Below are 6702 nucleotides of genomic sequence, written 5' to 3'. Positions count from 1 at the left end.
GTGCCATATTAAAATAATGATTATGTAGGTAATTTCCTGTAATAGAAACTATGTACAAAATAGCCACTGAGTCAATTCAGGCCACAATGACATCCTGGGCAAATGACATTTTAAAAAATATATCTCTATTGACTTTTTTTAGAGAGAGAAAGGGGCAAGGATAGAGAGATAGAAACATCAATGAGAAAGAAACATGGATGGGGTTGTCTCCTGTAAGACCCCTACTGAGGTTCAAGCCAGCAACCCAGGCATGTGCTCTGACCGGGAATTGAACCTGTGACCTCTTGGTTCATGGGTCTACACTCAACCACTGAGCCACACTGGCTGGGCAAATGACTACTTTTCGGAACATCTGAACCACTCATGTGACTTATATGGAGGGATCATTTCTTTCTAGAGTCACCAAGATTCCAATCCCTGGGTGGCCAGTGAATGGAGTAGTGCATATACATTATGATGCTGTAACTTAGGGGGTATTGGGAAGACATCCATGCCAGCAACAACAGAAAATCCTCAATTTGTCTTTACTTGGTACTTAGTTAAAGGAAGATAGAGTCTTTCATTGCACAGCTAAAGTAAGGGTTAAAAAGCCCCTCTGTTAGGAGAGGGAATCCCCTGGAGTCCCTTCTACAGTATAAGTAACTGCTTATCAGACATGCAAATACATGTGTTATAAGGAATGAAGGGTGGAGAGTTAGAGGCAGGAGGAGAGGTACTGTAGGAGAGGCTCTGTAAGGGTAGAAAAAGCAGCAGAATAAACAAGTGGGAGCATTAAAATTAAATTCCACCCACTTCTCAATTTTGTATTTTCGGGCTATACCTGGATGTGAAAACCTTGGAACAAACTTCTGCCGCTTTGGAGAAAATAGAGCATAAACAAGGTCAGCAATGAATATATACACTTTTGGATTTCTATCAAGTAGAAAAAAAACACACACTGTGTAAATGTATAAGGTTGTACTTGGAGGAATAAAAAATGATAATGACTAGAAGGCACATTATAAATATTAAGCGCACAGAAAAGCTTTGATGAGTTCAGTCTATTACATAGCTGTGACCACTAATACATAACTATTAAGTCTTTCGAATAATTATCCTTAGTCACACTAAGTTCACTCTACTCCTGCAGTTCACTCTATGCTAACACCCCAGGGCATCTACTCCTGCCATCTAATTCCCAGGTCTATGACAGGTGCCTGGCCCTGCTGCTTCTTAAGCTGATCCCATGCCTACACAGGAGCCAGCTTGAACAGCAATTCTTGAGCTTCAGAATTGCCACCATTCTAGGTCATAGAGGCTTCTCTAATAACTCTTCATAGAGGTGGAATGAAAAGGCAAAACCCTGCTTCTCTGAGGTTCAGCCAAGGCAAGGTTGAGTTTTCCCCAATAACTTTTCCTATGAAAAATAAAGAGAGGGAGGGGAAGAGCAAGAAAAGGCAAGAATACACACATATACACACAAACACACACATTGATGAAATTACACACACACACACACACACACACACACACACACACACACACACACACAGCTGTGTCTATGTTCCTGCTTGCCTGGGTCTAATCCTCATAGCTTGAGGGCATTGTATTTACCTCAGTATAATATAATGCAAATACATTGCTATACAATGGAAAGATGCAGGAGAGGACTCAAATAAGAAAGGAGATTTTTAAAAAGGGAAAAATGAGGGCTAACACAAGTCACTCCTTCCTCTGTGCTCTTTCTCTTATACCCATTTTAATGTTTACAGAGAATGTGAAGGCTAGGGATAATTCAGAGAGCTCCAATAAGTGTACATATTAACTTATACTTGAGAAATACAGCTGTGAAATGCACTAACCATGACTCCACCCTGATGGCACAGAGGTAGCCATCATTCTACAAGTTACCTCTCTTTGGATGGTGCTATCATAGAGATGAATACTCAAGTCCTATTAATGAGCAATTAACAGCAACAACAACAACAACAACAAAAACCCTCCTTTTAAAATATCTAGGATTACTGGTTTATTGCCCAGTAATTTTAAAGATATATCAGAGGTGAATCTTGATAGTTTTTGGAAGTTTTTCTTTGAAAAAAAAAAAAAAAGATTCTGTCAACTTAGTTTACTTATGTTTAAAAAGGACAGCATATGTTTGCAGCAGAGACAATAAAGCAGAGTACACAGGACTTGATTGAAAATCCATAAACTTTTCATATCAAATTTTAAAAAATATTTTAAAATAACAAACATTAGCTCAATGCCAATAAGAATCATTCTGTAAATGTGCTAAATATTTCCAATATCTCTAGAGATCTATGTGTAGGTGGCAGATAAAATAAACTATCCGAGAAGAAAAATAGAGGCAAGGTTAGTAATGGGCAAAATTGGCATTAAAAACCCTACTAAACAAAAGAGGGGATGGTTGAGGCTTTGATGTTCCAGTTTAGTAGGAAATAACTGTTTTTAAAAAAAGACAACAGGCCTTGAACCGACTGGCATATGCTGAGCCCCAGGTCATCAAACCCAGACTTAAATACAGTTTCAGCTCTCCCAGAAATGGAATCTTAAACCAACCCATCAGGCATCACCTGGTCAGCACTAATTAGGTAATCTGCTTGATAAACCTCTGCCATTCCCTAAAGAAAAGTAACCTGCAATAATTAATCGCCTATTTTGCCTAGTATAACTTCCTTATTCCTGCTCCCTTCTGCCTATAAAATCTCTTGCCTTGTATATCTCTTTGGAGCACCTTTTTATCTGTACGATTGGATGCTGACCAATTCATGAATCATTGAATAAAGCCAATCTTTAAAATTTTCCCAGTTGAATTCTTTTACCAAAGTTAAACTTTATGTGGAAAAACATATGTATTTTGCTTAGCTGACTTTTCAAATCTTATTCAGAGGTAGGAATGGGGTAAAAGGTCAGGAATTTTTACATACTTTAAACGTCTCAATAGTTTGCTCAGAGATATTTTTAAGACAGTGTTGGTGATTTTATTCTTTTTTAAAAATATTTTTAATTGAATTCAGAGAGAGGAAGGAAGAGGGAGGGAGGGATAGAAACATCAATGATGAGCGAATCAGTGATTGGCTGCCTCCTGCATGCTTCCTACCAGGGATCGAGTGCCTGATTGAAAATCAAACCATGAGCTCCTGCCTCATTCATGGCTGGATGCATAACCACTAAGCAAACTGGCTGTGTTATTCATTTTTTTTTAATGACTTCCAAATTTGGGGATCTCAGATAGCCAAAGTTAATCATGTAACAGTGAAGTGAACCAATTTTCTGCTCCTAAGATGGTATTTTGCTCTTTATTTGATTGAAATGTAAGCTTTCAAAGGTATTTTGGCCTGGAAAATTAGGCATGGCATTAAGGTTGCCAAATTTGGTAAATAAAATTGAAATGCCTGGTTAAATTTTATTCTGGAATAAACAACAAATAATTTTAATATATGCATGTCTCCAATATGGCATACTTGCACATCTAAGTTAAGAAGTATGTGTTCTCTGAGCTTCAGATTTCACTAATCATCCTGTATTTTATCTGACAATCCCAGGAGCCATAACTACCTCATGCAGTCCACTGTATTAGTGGGTGAGCATTCAATAATATAGGGCATTACAAAGTAATTACCCTGGGCTATCATAGACAAGTAGGGGAAAATTTAAACATTAAGTCATCCTTATTAATGTGGCTGAGAGGGACAGTACATATATACAATTAACATGGCTTGCAGGAGACTAAAGGAAGTGAATACTTTAGTGTATTAAGCTGTCTTATCCTCACTTGACAAAACAAGATCAGCCTTTTAAGACAAATATATCTAGTTAACTCCATTTAGTACCAAGTGAAAGACTTTCCTTCTAAACCTGACACAAAAGCATGTACTTCCTTCATGAGAAAAACCTAGCAAGTTGTGGCAATTTTAGACTCTCTCAGAAAATTGTTAGAGAGGGCTATTAATATTCTCTTCATTTCCCCATCTAAAGAAGAGCTGAGCTAAAATAAGAGGATTGGAGGCAATGTCTATAATATACTAAGAGATTTAGAGGGAGAGCATTGCTGTGCATATGTTTGGTAGGAGTACAAATGATTTCCATTCTGATGGCTCTGGAAACCTAACATTCAAGCCATATTTCATTAGAGAAAAATGACTGTCCTACTTTCTTGAAAGATATTAAAAGGCACCAACATCTTCTCTGGGTAAAAAAAGGTGTGGATGAGCAATGTCAAATCTTATCTACTTGCTCTTGTGTTAGACTCCTTGTGAGTGTGTAACTGTCAGGGTGGAAGTGTAGAAATGTTGGGACTTGCCTGGAAATGCCCTTGAGATCATGCTCTTTTCTGAGCCATGAAGTGCAGGTGTGAATTTCTTGGCAGCTTTAGAATTCCTGTCCATTTCTTCATGGCTGGTTTCCCAGTTTGTTTAACCAAGAACATACCCACACACTAGATTTGAACTGATCTCAAGCAGTCCAGAAGCTGCACCTTGCCTTCTGTTTTCATTAGGAAATGGGGAAAAAAGGAGGCCAGGAACTCTGCCTCATGATGAGTAACAACAGAGGAGTTGCATTAACTGTTACTATACTGAGAGATACTCTGCCTGCAAAAACTAATATGTATTTAACACTTGGAAAGTCATTGTCCTTTGGAAAGACATCAGTGACCATTGCTTCCTTGAAACTAACAAGATGGGGAATAGTCCATGGATCACTTATTGATTCACTAAACAAATGCTTCTTCAGTACCTGTCAAGTGCCAGACAATGGGTTAAGTGTTAATAATACAGTGATGGAACAAATGTACAAAGTTCCTGCTGTCACAGAGATTTCAGTCTAGAGGGAAGAGACATGTGGATAGGTGATTGGATGTAGTGTAAACAAAGGTTGAGAGTTTTTAGAGGTGAATTTGGGGAGGAATGTAGGAACAGATCCCAAAATCCTTTCCAACAATATTAAGTTGAAACTTTTCCTAAGTGCAACACTGGGATTATGGAGGTTTTTTAACCAAAGTAATGGTACAATGATATTAGTATTTTATAAAAATTTATTTGGTTGCCAACAGCAGAGGAATGATGAGCTACAGGGCATAGTGAGAATTTGAAAATAAAAGTGGAAAAATATTCTTGAAGAGAAAAAATATTCTTGAAGAGAAAAAATTTGCTAGGTGAAATAAAAAGGTGGGAAAATCATTCAAAGTAAGCAAGAAACCTATTGTCCAGATCTTGGTTTCTAATATCATTATTTAAAAAGTGGGGAGGAACCAGGAAGTCTTTCAGAAATGGCTGAGGCAGAAAATTGATAAGATGAGCCTCAAGCATCTTGTTGTGCCAGTAACAAAGTTCAAGTAAAACAAAACAATATTGGGATTATATCAAAGAGACACAGGAGCTAACTTAAGGAGTTCTAAATGGCAAAATCTAGAATAATTGGAACAACAAAATAAATATATCTATGAATTAATATAGATATAAATTACTAATTAAAAAAATAGACAAGGACAAGAGACAAATTTCCCATACAGAAGAATTCCTAATAATGTATGTAAATACTCCATTCCCAAGAAGGTAGAAGATGACTCCCCGCTCCTTAAGTATGAGCAATGCAGAGACACTTCCTCCCAAAGCATACAGTATGACCAACCCAATCATGAGCCAGGTGTCAAGGTTAACATCAACAGTGTGAAGTCATTTTGATACTGTATACATTTAATATGATGTGATGAAAAACCCATCATCCTACTCAAATCACAAGGATACCACCAATTGGGGGGATTCTCCAAAATATCTGATAAGTGTCCTCAAAACTGTCAAGATAATAAAAACCAAGAAAAGTCACAGCTAAGAGAAGCCTAAGAAGACATGATTAATAATTATAGTGTAGTATGACATTCTTAAACAGAAAAAGCATGAATAAATTATGGACTTTTGTTAAAATTAATTGTCTCATTAACTGTGGCAAATGTACTTTATATATGTAAGGTATCTATATAAAAAGCATCTATATATATAAAAGCATAAGTGACCGTATGACCAGACAATTACATGAGTGGCTGGTAGCTATGACATGCACTGACCACCAGGGGGAAGATGCTCAATGCAGGAGATGCCCCCTGGTGGTCAATGCACTCCCAAGGCCAACCTCTCATGGTCCCTCCCCCTGGCCTGCCGAATTGGGACTGGGCGAGATGGCCCTGATAGGCCCCAATCGCCGGCCAGGCCGTGGAACCCCACCATGCATGAATTTGTGCACTGGGCCTCTAGTTAATAATGAGAGAAACTGAATGTGGTATATATGAAAGCTCTCTGCACTATCTCAAACCATCTGCTATAACAAAACCTATTCTGGAGGTGAAACTATCTACACCCCAAGCACAGGGACTCACAATTAAGTGTTCCTCTGTGGTTCAGATTGACCTACATGGAAACTAGATAGAAAAATAAAATGCTAGAAGAGACATTGTGCATGACCCAACCCATGACCTTCATTTTATAGAGAGGAAACTGAAGCTCACAGAGGTGATGTGAGTCATCCATGTCCAACAGCTACTTAGTAACAGAGACAGGACCCAACTCTAGGATTTTACTCTGAGTCCACTTTACTAAATCTTAATGATTCACCAGGATTTGGGAAAACTGTAGTTTCCCCTGCAAGGGTTTATACTGAGCAATAGATATCTTGCTTTCACATGTTATGGCAAAGGAAATCAAGACT

At 37.9% G+C, this 6702-nt stretch overlaps 1 protein-coding gene and 1 long non-coding RNA gene across 2 annotated transcripts in view; one reads left to right on the top strand and one right to left on the bottom strand.

Annotated features, from left to right (window-relative positions):
- Positions 1 to 6702, bottom strand: part of ZMAT4 (zinc finger matrin-type 4) — a 248788-nt gene that overhangs the window by 84567 nt on the left and 157519 nt on the right. The window lies entirely within an intron of this gene.
- The window catches only part of LOC129150112 (uncharacterized), a 32564-nt gene continuing 26692 nt past the window's right edge, over positions 831 to 6702 (top strand). The window contains exon 1 of the long non-coding RNA XR_008556841.1: positions 831 to 881. This is a non-coding gene — a long non-coding RNA (uncharacterized LOC129150112). The remainder of the gene's footprint in view (positions 882 to 6702) is intronic.

This window comes from Eptesicus fuscus, chromosome 8 (genome assembly GCF_027574615.1).
Source record: "Eptesicus fuscus isolate TK198812 chromosome 8, DD_ASM_mEF_20220401, whole genome shotgun sequence".
Lineage (NCBI taxonomy): Eukaryota > Metazoa > Chordata > Mammalia > Chiroptera > Vespertilionidae > Eptesicus > Eptesicus fuscus.
This window is presented reverse-complemented; position numbering and strand designations above follow the sequence as displayed.